The sequence below is a fragment of the Rutidosis leptorrhynchoides genome, chromosome 2 (genome assembly GCF_046630445.1).
Source record: "Rutidosis leptorrhynchoides isolate AG116_Rl617_1_P2 chromosome 2, CSIRO_AGI_Rlap_v1, whole genome shotgun sequence".
Taxonomy (NCBI): Eukaryota; Viridiplantae; Streptophyta; class Magnoliopsida; order Asterales; family Asteraceae; genus Rutidosis; species Rutidosis leptorrhynchoides.
In genome coordinates this window covers 153,882,555-153,902,002 of record NC_092334.1, presented here as the reverse complement: position 1 = coordinate 153,902,002, position 19,448 = coordinate 153,882,555, and the positions used below count along the sequence as shown (strand labels likewise).

The following is a 19,448-nucleotide window of genomic DNA, read 5'->3' as shown; positions in this document are numbered from 1 at the left end:
TAATCATTGTAAGTTATGTTCAACCTTTTTATATTAATGTCTCGTAGCTAAGTTATTATTATGCTTATTTAAAACGAAGTAATCATGATGTTGGGCTAATTACTAAAATTGGGTAATTGGGCTTTGTACCATAATTGGGGTTTGGACAAAAGAACGACACTTGTGGAAACTAGGCTATGGGCTATTAATGGGCTTTATATTTGTTTAACTAAATGAAAGTTTGTTAATGTTAATATAAAGATTTACAATTGGGCGTCCCTATAAATTACCATATACACTCGATCGGACACGATGGGCGGGGTATTTATATGTACGAATAATCGTTCATTTAACCGGACACGGGAATGGATTAATAGCCACTAGAATAATTAAAACAGGGGTGAAATTACATTCAAGGGTAATTGGTGTAATTGTTAACAAAGTAGTAAAACCTTGGTTTACACGCAGTCGATAACCTGGTGTATTCATTAAACAAAGTATTAAAACCTTGTTACAATCCGAATCCCCAATTAGTTGGAATATTTAACTTCGGGTATAATAATAATTTGACAAGGACACTTGCAATTTATATTTATGACTGATGGACTGTTATGGACAAAAACCAGACGGACATATTAAATAATCCAGGACAAAGGACAATTAACCCATGGGCATAAAACTAAAATCAACACGTCAAACATCATGATTACGGAAGTTTAAATAAGCATAATTCTTTTATTTCATATTTAATTTCCTTTATTTTATATTTAATTGCACTTCTAATTATCGCACTTTTATTTATTGTTATTTTATTTTATCGCACTTTTAATTATCGTACTTTTTAATTATCGCAATTTAATTTTATCGCATTTTTATTATTCGCAATTTCATTATCGTTATTTACTTTACGCTTTAATTTAAAGTCTTGTATTTATTTTATATTTTACATTAGGTTTTAACTGCGACTAAAGTTTTAAAATCGACAAACCGGTCATTAAACGGTAAAAACCCCCCTTTATAATAATAATATTACCTATATATATATTTGTATTTTTAATAAAAGTAAACTAATATAGCGTTGAGCTTTGTTTAAAGATTTCCCTGTGGAACGAACCGGACTTACTAAAAACTACACTACTGTACGATTAGGTACACTGCCTATAAGTGTTGTAGCAAGGTTTAAGTATATCCATTCTATAAATAAATAAATATCTTGTGTAAAATTGTATCGTATTTAATAGTATTTTTCTAGTAAAATAATAACTATTTTATATACACCTCGTTCGACATCAACTCGCGTGGTAACTATTGTTGTAAGAGAATTCGACGAGAGGCAAGTACTTGTCCCAAGCTTTTCCGAAATCGATAACACAAGCTCGTAGCATGTATTCCAAGGTTTGAATTGTGCGTTCGCTTTGTCCATCGGTTTGTGGATGATATGCGGTGCTCATGTCTAAACGCGTCCCCAACGCTTCTTGTAAGGTACGCCAAAATCTAGAAACAAAATGGCCATCTCGGTCGGAAATAATCGATAAAGGCACACCGTGATGGGCTACGATCTCTTTAATGTAAAGTTGTGCAAGTTTTTCCATGTTTTCGGTTTCCGTCATGGCTAGGAAGTGCGCGAATTTGGTGAGACGGTCAACAATAACCCAAATAGTATCATAACCGCCCAACGTCTTTGGTAGTTTGGTGATAAAATCCATCGTTATCCTTTCCCACTTCCATTGCAGGATTTCGGGTTATTGAAGTAGTCTGGACGGTCTTTGATGTTCGGCTTTGACTTTGGAGAAAGTTAGGCACTTTCTAACATAAGTAGCAACGTCCTTTTTAATGTTTGGCCACCAATATTGTTCCTTAAGGTCGTAGTACATCTTATTGGCACCGGGGTGAATCGAATACCTTGACTTATGGGCTTCGTCTAGAATAAGGCTTCGCAAGTCCCCATAACTGGGCACCCAAATTCTTCCGGCGAAATATCGAAGTCCGGTCTCCTTAACTTCGAATCGAGAGGTGAGGACGTTCAAGTGTTCGAGAGAGATGTTTTCATCCTTGAGAGCCTCGTCTTGGGCTACACAAATTTAACTATTGAGGTTGGTGTGAATGGTGATGTTTAAAGCTCGGACACTAAGAGGCACCACTCTTTCCTTTCGACTTAAGGCATCGGCTACTACGTTTGCCTTCCCGGGATGGTAACGAAGCTCACAATCATAATCGTTCAAAGTTTCAATCCACCGTCGTTGTCTCATGTTTAGTTGTTTTTTATCGAAGATGTGTTGAAGGCTTTTGTGATCGGTGAAGATAGTACTCTTGGTTCCATAAAGATAGTGTCTCCACATTTTAAGTGCAAAGACAACGGCTCTGAGTTCGAGATCATGTGTCGTATAGTTCCGTTCATGAATTTTCAATTGTCGAGAGGCATAAGCAATGACTTTCTTTTGTTGCATCAATACACACCCAAAACCATGTTTCGAGGCATCGCAATATACAACAAAATCATCATTGCCTTCGGGAAGTGACAAGATAGGAGCGCTGGTTAGCTTTGTCTTCAAGATTTGAAACGCGAATTCTTGCTCGGTCGCCCAAATGAATTTCTTTCCCTTGTGAGTTAACGCGGTTAGAGGACGTGCAATTAAAGAGAAGTTTTTGATGAATCTACGATAGTACCCGGCGAGACCCAAGAATTGACGAATGTGAGTAGGAGTAGTAGGAGTCTCCCATTTACTAATGGCTTCGATTTTTGCGGGATTGACTTTAATACCTTGATCACTTACAACATGACCAAGAAATTGAACTTCCTTCAACCAAAATTCACACTTGGAGAATTTGGTATAGAGTCGTTCTTGTCTCAAGAGTTCAAGCACAAGTCAGAGATGTTGTTCATGCTCTTCTTCGCTTTTAGAATAGACCAAAATATCATCGATGAACACGATAACGAATTTGTCGAGGTATGGTTTGCACACGCGGTTCATAAGATCCATCAACACCACCGGTGCGTTAGTGAGACCAAATGGCATTACAAGAAATTCATAAATACCATAACCAGTCCAGAAAGCGGTTTTGGAGACATCTTCCCCCTTAACCGTTAATTGATGATAACCCGAGCGGAGATCGATTTTTGAATATACACAAGACCCTTGTAGTTGATCAAAGAGGTCGTCGATGCGCGAAAGAGGATATCGGTTCTTAACCGTCAATTTTTTTGGTTCAAGATAATCAATGCACATTCGTAGGGATCCATCTTTCTTCTTAACAAACAAAATCGGAGCGCCCCATGGTGAATGGCTAGGTTGGATAAACCTACGGTCAAGTGGTTCTTGGATTTGACTTTGCAATTCTTGCATTTCGGATGGAGCAAGTCTATACGGTGTACGTGCTACGGGTGCGGCTTCCGGAATAAGATCGATTTGGAATTCTACCGGTCGATGAGGTGGAAGACCCGGCAATTTGTCAGAAAATACATCGAAAAAGTCACTAATAATTGGCACATCATCAGTATGCTTCTCATCGATCTCGAGTTTCTTAACATGGGCTAGAATCACGAAACAACCTTTACGAAGGTATTTTTCAACTTTAAGGCACGAGACGAGGTTGAGTCTGGTGCAACTCTTATCGCCATAGACAATCAAGGGTTCACCATTCTCGATAGGAATTTGAATCGCTTTAAGATCGCAAAGAATGTGAGATTTCGTTTTGGCTAGCCAATCCATACCAATGATTACATCAAAGCTCCCTAGTTCTATAGGTATCAAGTCAATTTCAAACTCTTTACCCATTAAGTTTAACGTACACCCTCGATAAAATTTGTCGGCACTCAATAGTTTCCTGTTGGCCACTTCAATGGTATAAGTAGTATCTAGTGGGAGTGGTGGAGTGCTAAAAGAATGAGTCAAAGTCTTGGATACAAAACTCTTATCGGAACCCGAATCGAATAAGCAAGAGACATAAGAATTGTTGAGAAGAAACCTACCCGTGACTAGTTCATTGTCATCTCGGGCTTCCTCGGTGTTAATGTTGAAAGCTCGGCCGCGCGTATTGGGGTTATCTTTCTTCTTTGGGCATGCATTTCTATAATGACCCGTTTGGCCACATTCGTAACAAGTGACCGTCTTTGGTGCATTGGGCCCCTTTCGAGTGACGGGGGCTGCACTTTTACAATCGTTGGCCTTATGACCAATTTCTTGGCACCGATGGCAAATTAGCTTGCCACATTCACCAAAGTGATGCTTGTTGCATTTGTTGCAAAGAGGTAGGTTTCCGGCATAACCCTTCTTGCCGTCGGAGGTGAAAGGCTTCTTGGCAAAGTTGTTGTTACTTGATTGGGGGGCTTCCCATTTTCTTTTGTTGCTACCCGACTTATCCTCGATTTTAGGTGCCGGTACTACGATTTCGTCCACCGTTTCTATCAATTTGTGGACCATATTCAAAGCTTCTTGATGATTAGTGGGTTTGGATGACATTACCCCGTGTTTGATGCTCTTTGGAAGACCATCCATGTAAAGTTCAACCCTTAAAGACTCGGGGTTCACAAGGTTTGGGCACATCAAGGCTAGTTCGGAAAATCGTTGATTATAGGCCTTGAGATCGTTTTCGACCGATTTTAAAGTTCTTAGCTCTTGTTCGAGCCTTCGGGTTTCTTCACGAGAAAAATATTCGATGATCATCTTTTCCCTTAAATCGGCCCAAGAGAGGGCGTGGGCTTCATCGGTACCCACCGATTGTACATAGGTGTTCCACCAAGTGAGAGCGACGCCGGTGAATGTGTGAGTGGAGTACTTGACCTTGTCTTGGGCTCGACAATCGCTTATGCTAAAGATGGCTTCCGTTTGCTCAAACCATTAGGTGAGCACAACCGGTCCCTCAGTTCCATCGAAAGTGTGAGGTTTGCACCCCATGAAAGCTTTATAGGAGCATCCCTCATTTGAATTACCGGCTCCATTGTTGTTGTTGTTGTGATTGTTGTTGTGATTGTTATTGTTGTTTAATGAGTGACCAGCCATGGCCGCATCCACGGCGGTGGCTATCATGCGTTGAAGAGCTTATTCGGGAGTTTCGTTGCGTGGTACACGGCGAGGAGGCATTGTTCCTTCAAAACACAAGAATATCGTTGATTAGTATTCTCAACAATACTAACCGTGATATGGAATGAGGATAATGAGAAAATTTTCCTTGACTCACCTTAAATTCTTTATGTCATAATGTCGGAACATTCATATGAGTCACCGTAATATAATCCCGGAAATTATATTACCCTAATTTATATGTGCATTCGACATTATTTCACTAAGTCAAGGTGGCGTGTCAATCAAATTAAACAACGTGAGATTAAGATGGAATAAAAGTTAGATATGAATAGAAGAGTTTGAGTATAAATGCACAAGTAGTCAAGTAATTCCTACTTCAAGTCTATATGCCGTTTGTAGTCTAGACTCACTAATGTACCCTATGACTCGGGGTTAACACCAATGAACTCTAAATCCATACAACCAACGCTATGATACCATCTGTAGCGACCCGACAAAATCGTCATTGACGGCGCCGTCTACTTAGGTCCCGTTACGTGGTCATAAGTCTTTAAAACAACGTTTGACCAAAAATCTGTCGCATTCATTTCAAATGTAAAGATTGTTTCAAAGTTTACAAGAATAGTTCTACCACAAGTTACGTTACAACGTTATAAGTACAATTGAAACCTATGCGACACAATTTAAAAGTAGCCAAAAGACGCTCCATGTATGCATATATACTCGACATCCAATGCAAGTATCAAAATAATGAGCGGAAACATGTATCACAAAACGTTCAAGGACCTGAGAAAAATATAGAAATCTGTCAACGAAAACGTTTGTGAAATCATAGGTTTAAGTAAGTAAGTAAGTAAGTACAAATGAACCACAAGATTTATATCGTTGAAATAATAGTAAACCATTCTAAAATTTGTTATCACGAGCACCCAATTATCAAGGCTTAACTTTCCATCCATAGAACCCCATCACAATAGTGTTAGAACATACACTGTTTCTCGAAAATATATTTCATCCGAATAACGGTAGTGAACCGTCCGAATGAGGGTTTGTCAAACCCATATGGCCATACAACATAAGTTCTCGCTTACACCCGGCAAGTGTAAATAATGATAATCGAATTGAGGATTTTTGTTCTAACTCGTATGTAGAATGTTTGTTTTCGTACTTGTGTTCACTTTGTAAAATGAAACGTTTATGTTTTCTCATCCCAAATGTAAGTTTAAAAGAGTAAAGGTGGGACTATGATCTCACCTTGAGTGCACGATTAATAAAGTACTTCACAAGTAAATGTGTGCAAGGATAATTGCTAGTCTTGACCTAAACAAGTAGGTTGTATCAATAACGGTAAACACGATTGGTCAAAGTTGTTCAATTAGTCATATGGCTCGTTACGACTCGATTATATAGCATCTGAATTGTAACGACCCTACTTTTTCCGTTATCTTTTGCCGTTAATTATTTAACGACCGTTAATTATTTTTCGTGCCACGTCATTTCTATGACCTATATTATTATTTTTGTAATAATATATTAATTATTATGTGTTATATGAATAATTGTATTCATATCTTTAACTGTACGTTTCTACGTGTCGCGGATTTCTATCCGGCGAATCTTTTCGGTTTTCAAACCAACGGTCGAACTTTTGGAATTTTTAAGTCCTAATTATTTTAAATATGATATTTTGATGTCATATGATTATATATAGTGTTTATATATTTTATTTGTCGCGTGTGCGTTCTCTCTCCGAAGATTTAATCGCGTAGCGGTATTTTCGCGTTTCGGGCTTCGTTCGGGCATTCGGGCCACAAGACCTCTTTCAATTAATCAAGTGGGCCATGTGGGGTCCACCCCTCTCAAAAATTTGGCCAAGCCCCTTTGAAAGGGGGTGTTTGTGCAATTTTGTGTAATTAGTGACTAGATTGATCAAAAGTCTCATTTTCCTTCATTACACCCTAATTTCTCATTTTAGTTTTCTCCTCTCCTTCTCTTTTCTTTGGAGCCGTCACCTGCAACACCAATCACCATCATCATCTTTTTATTTCAAGCTTGGAGATTTAGGGCTTTCATCATTTCCGGATTCACCGTATCGAGCTCTACGCGTTCATACTAATCATTTCTTGATTAGGGTATAAACCCTAACCCTAGAACTTTTGATTTTTCTTTATTTTTCTGTTTTTATATGTTATTATAGTAGTATGATGATTGTGGATTATTGTAATGATGTTTGTATGCATAGAATTGCTCAATTTCACTTGTTTTCGGTTTGATAAAATTGGGACAGCAGCTTTTTCGTGTGTTTCTGATATTGTAACTGATGTTGATCATAAAATAAAGTATATAAATGAGTTCCTCTCATCAAGACATTAATTCTAGACTCCGGATTCATGTCGTTTCGATTCCCGGAGCCCTAGATGCGAGCAAAGTGGTATTTTGTTAAGATTGAAATGTGATTTTGGTATGAACCAGGTTTGGTCCGACTTTGTGACCATATTTGGTGACTTTAGGGTGTTTTAGTGTGTTAGGACTGATGGTGGGGCGAACTTTCATGTTCGGGTCATCTCAATCCGAGCCACGAATCACCCGTTACGTCTAAAACACGTTTTTGATTGAATTGAAGTTCCAAGTAGTGTATTGGCTGTATATCACGACTTGTGGGCTGTTCATGGTGTGTTCTTGAGTGTACCAAAGTGTCGGGTGGTTTGCTTAGGCGGAGATATATGTAAGGCTCGCCGAAAACCGACACCCGGGGCTCAGGATACGACCCGATGAACTTTTGATTTTAAAACTTGGGATTTATTATTAAACTTATGATATAAATAATGGATTTCATTATCATTTAATTACTTATGATATAAAAAGTAATTATTATTATTATTTAAGACTTATGATATATATTTATTATATCATTTAATTAATACTTATGATTTAATTAACATTTTAATTAAACATATTATAAATGATACTTCATTATTAATGGAAAATACTTATGATAAGTATTAAACTTATATAATGAGATTATTATAATAAGACTTATAATAAGGATTAATTAATTATTTAATTATTATAAGGCTTAGTTATTATTTAATTATAATTTAATTATTAAATAGTCTGCATATTTATGATGGCAGCTTTTGTTAAACATTAACTTGCATTCTATTTTGTTACATTAAAAAGTGGTTGTTTGTTGACTTTATGTTGGTCAACTTTTGGTTAAAGTATTATTGTATAGTTTTTCTAAACTTATACATTTTAGTAGATTTCCTTTATAGGAAATCATTTTTAAATAAAGAATGCAAGGTTGTTTTATTAAATTCATATAGATTTTCGATCAAGCTGTGGGACCAAGTGACGGAGCCGTTAAGTGTTTTGACGGAGTCGCCACAGTTGGTATCAGAGCCAGGTTGTAGGGAATTAGGCTGCATTGATGTCGTTACCCGGGTCAATAGGGTGCATTAGTGAGTCTAGTCTACAGCCCGGCCTATTATATATTATTATATGTGATTATTTGTGTCGTGTTGGTATGTATATTGTTATCATACATACATTTCTATTATGTTCTGAATCCGGGAGGAACTCCCATTCCGATTTAAACGTATTCTCCGACTCATGCGAGTTCATCTTTTAAAGGAACACCTCGGTTAGTGAAACCGAGGGGGTGTCATTCTTGACTTCTGGAATTCTCGACATTTCTATGTCATAATTAGTGTTTATTGATATAACGTTTAAGTTACATTACGTGTTCTAGAATTCTCGGCATTTCTATGTCATCTATTATGGTTATGTATATAACGTTTGAGTTATATTACACGAGATGTCATTCTTGACTTCTAAATGCTCGGCATTTCAATGTCAGCTATTATGTTTAGGTATATAACATTTTTGTTATATTACGTGCATTTGTGCCGTTGTGCCTATGTGCTTTGGTTGTTGAAACGGAAAACGTCATTCTTACTTTTAGAGATTCTTGGTACTTCGAAGATATTTTTATGTCATCGTTACTCCTATTCATTACTTTCGATGTCTTTGTCTCTTGTGCTATCCTTAGCACATTGTTAAGAAATTGTTTTAGGGAAATTGTGTTGAAATTCGAGGTTGACCACGTGTCCTGACCTTATGTAGTGATATTGGAATGGAACTATGAGTTAGTGAAATATAATGGCGTCAGGCCAACGTGATTATATTACGTTAATTCATAAAAAGTCCCAATATTGTGACATGAGGAATAGAAAGCGAGTCAGAGAAAATTTGTACACCACTCATTCGGAAATTCTAATGTTATTACATGAGTAAGGAAGATACTCATTATCTTATTTGTTGATATGCGAGAGACTCATCTTAACCGAACTACCTACCCCATGTTTTATCATTTATAACTCGCTTGTTAGTGACAGCTTCGCACGTGAATAGTTTTGACCCAAGGACTTGTGTTCTGATAAAAGTCAAGACATTATTTAACTCATTGGTTTTCATGACCTCGTAGCATTTATTGAAGAGATGTCGCAAGACGATTCAAGTCCATCACCCGAGCTTTAACGATCTTACTTCAACTCGTAACCTCTGTGATGCGGATACCCTGCTTTTCATTAAAAATTTTACACATTTGTGTAATTGGGCGGTTCTCACGAGATTTATGGGCGAATAGAAGTAATGAAATATTTTGTCATGTATACTAATTATAAAATCATATATGTACGTATGAATTCGAATGGATAAATTTACCCTTACCTATTTTGGCTAGTATACACTAAATTGTACCTTCAAAATTATTTTAAAATCACTCATGTCGAGTTGTCTAGTTAACTCAAATTGTTTTACGTAAAATGGTACACGTTGTACATACTTCTAAATTTACTAAGAGCTTCGTTCCATTTATGGGGTTACATCAGACGTTTAAAGCTTTTTCAAAAACTTCTTTGATTGATTACATTAGAATTTTCGCATTACTCTACAGAGTGCTTGGATCACAGTTCTTCTCATCCTCCGTTTAAGGATGAAATTTACCATTAAGATCGTTGATAGAAATTCTTACACCAGTTTGGATGTCGGTTTTATAAAATTTGTTGGAAAGTCTTTGCGCCCATAGAATTTTCCCTCTTATGGTTGGACATGGCCGAAACGCAGATCGATAAATCAAGTTTCTGGGGTACACTCGATGGTCACCCTATTATAGAAAAGGCGCTAAGTGGGTTTCTACCCCAACTGTTGTTATGGCAGGTATCATGGATATATATTACACTAGACTGATTGAGGAGTTTCTACTCTCAATATTCACTGTCAATCGCAACACCCTCATAAACATCAATCCTAGGATTCGATACTTTAGGGTGCACGAAATTATTTTTGGAGATTCATCTCACCTGGAGTCGGCCATTCTTTATAACCCATGATTCGCGTTCTTTTCATCCGCACATAAATTTAAGAATATGGATGAATCCTAGACTTCCTCGCTCATTGTACAAGGAAGTTCACTCTCGTTGAATTATCACACCTTTCATACGTCTTCCTTTCGGAAATATAATGAAAATTTACTTTGGAGTCCATGATCCTCGTTAACTCTTTTGAGAGAATTGCCTTAAATATCTATGCCACAGATGTGACTACTCCATATTTATTTCTTCCTTCATTATTGCAACTTTATTTCATCCGTTCCAGTTCGTCCCCTTGGGGAGCTCCCGTTTTGTTCGTTGAGAAGAAAGATGGTTCATTTCGTTTGTGTATTGATTATCGTGAATTGAACGAGCTTACTGTTAAAAACCGTTACCCTCTTCCGAGAATTGATGATCTGTTCGATCAACTTCAAGGTTCGTCCGTTTATTATAAGATTGATCTTCGTTCCGGTTATCACCAATTACGCGCTAAAGAAACTGATATTCTGAAAACCGCTTTCTGTACCCGTTATAGTCACTTTGAATTTCTTGTTATGCCGTTCAGATTGACAAATGCACCTGTTGTGTTCATGGACCTCATGAACCGTGTGTGTAGACCCTATCTGGACAAATTCGTTACTGTTTTCATCGACCACATCCTTATTTATTCTAAGAGTGATGAAGGGCGAAGAACATTTGAAGTTGGTGCTTGATCTGTTGAGGAAAGAAGAGTTGTACGCTAAGTTCTCTAAGTGTGCTTTCTGGTTAAGAGAAATTCAATTTCCTCGGACATATTGTTAGTAAATAGGGAATACAAGTTGATTCTGCTAAGATTGAGGCGATTGAAAAGTGGGAAGTTTCGAAAACTCCTACTCAGATTCGCCAGTTTCTAGGATTAGCAGGCTATTATAGAAGGTTCATTCAAGATTTTTCACGAGTAGCGAAACCTCTGACTGCTTTAACGCATAAGGGGAAGAAGTACGAGTGGAAGAGTGAACAAGAGTCTGCTTTCCAAACTCTGAAGAAGAAGTTAACTTCTGCACCGATATTATCACCACCTGAGGGTAATGATGATTTGGTTATCTATTGTGATGCTTCGTGTCAAGACTTTGGTTGTGTTTTGATGCAACGAAAGAAAGTTATTGCGTACGCGTCACGTCAGTTGAAGATTCACGAGCAGAATTACGTAACCCATGATTTAGAGTTGAGAGCTGTTGTGTTTGCGCTTAAGATTAGCAGACATTATCTATATGGGGTCAAAGGTACATTGTACACTGATCACAAAAGTCTTCAACATATTCTTGATCAGAAACAGCTAAATATGAGGCAACAAAGATGGGTTGAGACGTTAAATGATTATGATTGCGAACTTTTATATCATCCGGGAAAGGCCAATGATGTGGCTGATGCATTAAGTCATAAAGAAAGGGCTGAACCTCGCAGGTTTAGGGCCTTGAATATGACAATTCAAACAAACCTCGCTAGGCAGATCCTTGAGGCACAATAAGAAGCCTTGAAGGAGGAAAATTTTGTAACGGGAAGGTCCGAGGCTTGAGTAAACAGTTAGAGGTACAAACCGATGGTACTCGGTATTTTGCGGGATGCCTTTGGGTTCCGAAGTTTGGTGATCTACGAAAACTTGTTTTAGATGAGGCTCATAAGTCTAGGTACTCTATTCATCCTGGTTCAGGAAAGATGTATCATGATCTTAAGGAGCTGTATTGGTGGCCTAATTTGAAAGCTGATGTGGCTACGTATGTGGCTAAGTGTTTGACCTGCGCTAAGGTTAAAGCTGAACATCAGAAACCGTCTGGACTTTTGGTGCAACCTGAAATTCCCGAGTGGAAGTGGGAAGGTATTAAGATGGACTTTATTACGAAGTTACCGGGAGTTGTGGGTGGTTATGATACCATTTGGGTGATTGTTACCGACTCGCTAAGTCAACTCTTTTCTTGCCAATTAAGGAAACATATTCAATGAAGAAGTTTACTCGTTTGTATTTGAAGGAGATTATTTCGAGACATGGTGTTCCCGTGTCGATTATGTTGGACTGAGGCAGTCCTAACAAGGTGCTCTAGGAACTAAATTGGATATGAGCACCACTTATCATCCACAGACGGATGGTCAGAGTGAAGGGACCATTCAAACATAGAAAACATGTTAAGAGCGTGTGTTATTGATTTTGGAAATGGGTGGGATAAATATTTGCCGCTGGATGAGTTTTCTTATAACAGCAGTTATCATGCAAGTATTAAAGCCGCACCATTTGAAGCTCTGTATGGTAGAAAGTGTAGGTCTCCTGTCTGTTGGAATGAGGTTGGGGATGCTCAACTCACATGACCAGAGATCATTCACGAGACTACCGAGAAGATTGCACAGATTAAGGAAAGATTGAGAACTGCCAGGAGTAGGCAAAAGAGTTATGCTGATAAGAGAAGGAACGATATCGACTTTCAGGTCGGTGATCGTGTTATGTTGAAAGTTTCACCTTGGAAGGGTGTGGTACGTTTTGGTAAAAGGGGAAAGTTGAATCCTCGAATTGTTGGACCTTTTGGGATTATTGAGAGAGTTGGACCAGTGGCTTATCGTTGGAAATTGCCACAAGAACTCAGTGCTATTCGTGACGTTTTTCATGTATCGAATTTAAAGAAGTGTTTGGCCGAGGCCAATGAAACTATTCTTTTTGATGAACTTCATGTTGATAAGCAACTTTATTTTATTGAAGAACCTGTTGAAATTATGGACCGAGAGGTAAAGACTCTTAAGCAGAGTAAAATTCCTATTGTTCGAGTTAGATGGAACACCGGACGCGGTCCCGAGTTCACTTGGGAGCGTGAAGGTCAGATGAAGCAGAAGTAACCGCATTTGTTCCCAGATGACGAGGAAACCCCTACACCTGCTTAAATTTCGGGACGAAATTTCCGTAACGGGAAGGTACTGTAACGACCCTACTTTTTCCGTTATCTTTTGCCGTTAATTATTTAACGACCGTTAATTATTTTTCGTGCCACGTCATTTCTATGACCTATATTATTATTTTTGTAATAATATATTAATTATTATGTGTTATATGAATAATTGTATTCATATCTTTAACTGTACGTTTCTACGTGTCGCGGATTTCTATCCGGCGAATCTTTTCGGTTTTCAAACCAACGGTCGAACTTTTGGAATTTTTAAGTCCTAATTATTTTAAATATGATATTTTGATGTCATATGATTATATATAGTGTTTATATATTTTATTTGTCGCGTGTGCGTTCTCTCTCCGAAGATTTAATCGCGTAGCGGTATTTTCGCGTTTCGGGCTTCGTTCGGGCATTCGGGCCACAAGACCTCTTTCAATTAATCAAGTGGGCCATGTGGGGTCCACCCCTCTCAAAAATTCGGCCAAGCCCCTTTGAAAGGGGGTGTTTGTGCAATTTTGTGTAATTAGTGACTAGATTGATCAAAAGTCTCATTTTCCTTCATTACACCCTAATTTCTCATTTTAGTTTTCTCCTCTCCTTCTCTTTTCTTTGGAGCCGTCACCTGCAACACCAATCACCATCATCATCTTTTTATTTCAAGCTTGGAGATTTAGGGCTTTCATCATTTCCGGATTCACCGTATCGAGCTCTACGCGTTCATACTAATCATTTCTTGATTAGGGTATAAACCCTAACCCTAGAACTTTTGATTTTTCTTTATTTTTCTGTTTTTATATGTTATTATAGTAGTATGATGATTGTGGATTATTGTAATGATGTTTGTATGCATAGAATTGCTCAATTTCACTTGTTTTCGGTTTGATAAAATTGGGACAGCAGCTTTTTCGTGTGTTTCTGATATTGTAACTGATGTTGATCATAAAATAAAGTATATAAATGAGTTCCTCTCATCAAGACATTAATTCTAGACTCCGGATTCATGTCGTTTCGATTCCCGGAGCCCTAGATGCGAGCAAAGTGGTATTTTGTTAAGATTGAAATGTGATTTTGGTATGAACCAGGTTTGGTCCGACTTTGTGACCATATTTGGTGACTTTAGGGTGTTTTAGTGTGTTAGGACTGATGGTGGGGCGAACTTTCATGTTCGGGTCATCTCAATCCGAGCCACGAATCACCCGTTACGTCTAAAACACGTTTTTGATTGAATTGAAGTTCCAAGTAGTGTATTGGCTGTATATCACGACTTGTGGGCTGTTCATGGTGTGTTCTTGAGTGTACCAAAGTGTCGGGTGGTTTGATTAGGCGGAGATATATGTAAGGCTCGCCGAAAACCGACACCCGGGGCTCAGGATACGACCCGATGAACTTTTGATTTTAAAACTTGGGATTTATTATTAAACTTATGATATAAATAATGGATTTCATTATCATTTAATTACTTATGATATAAAAAGTAATTATTATTATTATTTAAGACTTATGATATATATTTATTATATCATTTAATTAATACTTATGATTTAATTAACATTTTAATTAAACATATTATAAATGATACTTCATTATTAATGGAAAATACTTATGATAAGTATTAAACTTATATAATGAGATTATTATAATAAGACTTATAATAAGGATTAATTAATTATTTAATTATTATAAGGCTTAGTTATTATTTAATTATAATTTAATTATTAAATACTTATGATTTAATAATTATAATTAGAAACTTATGATATGATTAATAATTCATTATTAATTAATAATACTTATGATATGATTTAAAATTTATTATTAATTAATAATACTTACATTATGACTAATATTTAATTAATTAATTAAATACTTATGTTATATTAATTATACCATTTAAACTTATATTAACTTTAATAATTCATTTTAATTTAATTAAACTTATGTTATGACATAACTAGACATATTTAACTTTAATAAACGTTATAACTTATATTATTATTATAACTTACACTTTTAAAATTTACATTGACCATGTTTGACCAAGGTTGACTTTTGAGTTGACTTTCGATTGACTTTGACTTTCAGTTGACTTTTGTTGACTTTCTAATTAAGGAAACTTTCCTAACTTATAAACTTTCCTAAAATAGCAATTTTCTAAATTTGGAAACTTTCCAAAAATAGAAACTTTCCAAAAATAGAAACTTTCCAAAAATAGAAACTTTCCAAAAATAGAAACTTTCCAAAAATGGAAACCTGCTAAAAATAGAAACTTTCTAAAAATAGAAAGTGTGTGTCCGTAAGCTGTTCCGATCAAACCGATGCATATTGAGTATTGTTCTATGACTACTTGCAATATGTACAATAGCTGTCATACTAAGACTTGACCTAAGTTAGTTATTTATATCGACCTGCTTTATTTATAGGTCGGCGTTGTGATCATTCCTGATCACTGTACTACATTTGCTGTTCGCTTAATTGTGTTGGTTACTTCGTTGCTATTAAGGTGAGTTATAGTCCCATTTTCTATTTTAAATCTTTTGGGATGAGAATACATGCAATTTATTTTATATTTTGGACATAAGTGGATGTTGGTTTAAATTATTCATTGTGAGTTGAACAAAAATATTCCCTAGTCTGGTAACTGTAATCACTGGTTTCTACTGGTGAACGCGAATCCTATGGATAGATCTATCGGGTTTGACAACCCCATTTCGAGCTAGTCGCGCTAGCAATTTGTTATCGGAATGTTTAGTACTTCGTATTTTGTTGTAGATACACTTGTTCGGTGTATATTATTTATTGTGTTTGGCAAGGGTAAATAAATGGTTAAGTGGTTACCAGGTGGCTCACGGAAAATGGAATAATGTTTTATTATATGTTTTCTAGCATATAATTTGGTGGTTCAAAAAGGAGTTTTTATGTTTTCAAACATAAATTTTTATTGTTTAAATTAAATATTGTTTACAATATTAAACCTATAATTCACTCAACATTTTTGTTGACAGTTACTCGCATGTTTTATTCTCAGGTTCATGATTGATTGCTTCCGCTGTGCTTAGAGAGTCTGCATATTTATGATGGCAGCTTTTGTTAAACATTAACTTGCATTCTATTTTGTTACATTAAAAAGTGGTTGTTTGTTGACTTTATGTTGGTCAACTTTTGGTTAAAGTATTATTGTATAGTTTTTCTAAACTTATACATTTTAGTAGATTTCCTTTATAGGAAATCATTTTTAAATAAAGAATGCAAGGTTGTTTTATTAAATTCATATAGATTTTCGATCAAGCTGTGGGACCAAGTGACGGAGCCGTTAAGTGTTTTGACGGAGTCGCCACATGAATCAAGTTGTCAAGTTTCATGCTAGAATCAAGTATACAAGAAGATTAGAACGGTTTAAACAAGTATTGGTTAAGTTTGGACAAAAGTCAACTTTGGTCAAGTCAAAGTCAACAAAAAAGTCAACACATTCGGGTCGGGTCCCGAACTATTTTTCTGAGGTTTTTAATCATATATAAGCATGTCAGAACAAGTTACATGTGAATCAGAGGTGCGTAGCATAGCAAACATTTTTCGTAAATTGACAAGGTAAGTCAGTCCCTGAATGCGGCTATTGCCGCGCCGCGACACAGAAAGGCCGCGCCGCGACACTATGCGGGAGCTGGTACCTGGGCTGTTTCAATTGTTCAAGTCTCATCCAAACTTCAATTTATCATAACTCATGAACCGTAAATACCTAAAACGCATACCATACATCGTTGGAAAGGTAATTTAACGAGGAACACAACTAAACACCTTTCATCAATTAAAAACATCAGTTACAAAAATCAAAATTCAAGTTGAATGCTCATTTAATGTTCATCATAAATACTTTCAAGTTCATAAATGCACATTTATGATTCGGGAATTAAATGCACGCATATAATATGCCGTTTCGTAGGTAATTAAGCATACAATACTACTAAACACTTACAAACAACATTGCAAGGCTTTTAATGCATCAAAGATCACATTTAAGGCCACCAAACCCTAACTAACAATCATAAAATCCTTAATCATGTTAATGAGGCTTTTCCAAGTCAACTTACATACCAAATTGAAGCTAGTGATGCTAGTAACACATTTAATACATGCACTTTTAACATCTAACAACATATGATCAACCAAAACTCAAGATCAAACACAGCCATTTCAAGTTTAAGCTAGTTACATCAAAATAACAAGAACAAGCATACAAATCATATATTCATGTTAGACTTGAGCCATAGACACTAATTAACACTTTTATAAGTTGAAAACATCAAGAACAAAGAATCTAGTGATTTTAGAAAGTTACCCAAACTTGATGAAATCGGTATGGAATTGAAGAGGAAGATGCTAGGATTCCAAATATGTAATTTGTTTCGATGTTTGATTGCTAACTTGAAAATGAATGATGAATCTTTGAATTGGTGTTTGAGAGAAAAAGTTGAAGTATTGAAAGAGAGAAGGAGGTGAATGAATGGATGAGAGTTCATGGTTGACTAGTTGACCTAGTCAATAGTTTAGTCTCTTGGCAAGTTTAATCCCTCGACTTTAAAAGCGGGTGCGTGAATTACCTAAACGAGATATTTTAAAACGCGTTTTAACGGAAGATGTTATAATCATATAACGGACTTTAAAAATAGTATAACAGAAAGTAAACGAAAAAAGGCGGAATGTTACATAGTACATGTCTTTATTTGTCATTAAATAAATGAGACCCGAAATCATATCTAGTTTTATACGGAGTATTTGACTAATAATGTAGCCAACCCTACTGCCCCACCCGATTTACCACCTTAACAATATATTCCGTAGTGCATGATACCTGAGATTGAGGTTTAAAAGTTATGGTACTTACTTCGAGCATTTGACCTTGTTGTTGGTACCACCACTGGAAATTGACAAGATGGTGCCAAAGAATGAATTATTCTCAGTACCACAGTTTGGGCAAAGGCCCTGAAATGAATGAAATTTAAATGTTAGGTTACTGTAATAAGAAGTTTCAATTTAAATATGTAATATCTTATTGCATATTTTACCTTCATTATCAAAAAGTCTCTCACAATAACATTTGTAAGTGTGAAGGATAACCATTATAATATGAGCGAAAGAGCAGTAAACCAAGTGAAGATGAAACTAAATGACTCTGGAAGCTGACATAAGTATTTACAATCACCAACATGTTTAAAAAAAGCATAAATAAAGTTTCATAAATGAAAAAGAAACAGTATCCTGTTATCCCTTGTGTGTGTTTGTAAATGTGTTTAAGAACTTTTTCAGTTATAAAAAAAGACATGTAACAATATTTACCTCCAAAAGATATGTGATTTCAAATCCAGTTATGTCATCAAGAAAGTAGAACCTGAAATAGAACCATGTATGATCAATTCGATGTAATTCTAGTGACAAAATTCTGATGAAGCACGAAATAGAAAGTTAGTGTAGAGAATAAGTATTAAGTATACTGTAACGTACAATCAACAACAGCAGCAGGGACATTTATGAGGAACATTTTGAGGTAATCTACAGTTAGATCATTATAAACCTACAAGAAAAGATGATAATTAGTAGACGATTAAGTTAGTAAATGCAAGATTATCGTAGGCAATTATAACTTTCTATTGCGAAGACTGGATCGTGGGCCCTCAGCCACTATATCACTTCCATCTTTCTGTAAGAGAGTTATAAAACAAATGATGTCATATGTGTGTGACAAAAATACAAAAAAAAAAAAAAATACTTATATAAAGAGAGGAATTAATGACACCCAAATGTTATGAAAAGCATTTTTTTGACAACAACAACAAGAAAATCTAATCCTTCCTCTATCTCAGAATTTTTTTAAAGATAAATTAAATTGCATCTTCAGTTGTTCATACTCTATCAGTCATTATTGGGTCACCAAATACATAAGCTATTGAAGCTTCTAAAAACTTCTGTTCATTAGTGCCTGCATTTTGTATATATAACTCATTAACATTATATACATATAACATTGACTGATACTTTGATAGAATGAAAAAATAAAGTTTAATAGGCGACGTAAAAAATAATTAATAACAATCCATGCTTAGTGTAGACGAATATATTAAGGATCTTGAATAGTTTGTAACTCGATCTAGAGGCAGAAAACTCTAAAACAA

General features: G+C 36.0%; 1 pseudogene; it reads right to left on the bottom strand.

Annotated features, from left to right (window-relative positions):
• LOC139888368 (PGR5-like protein 1A, chloroplastic) overlaps nt 1–19,448 on the bottom strand; it is a 137,976-nt pseudogene that overhangs the window by 22,311 nt on the left and 96,217 nt on the right.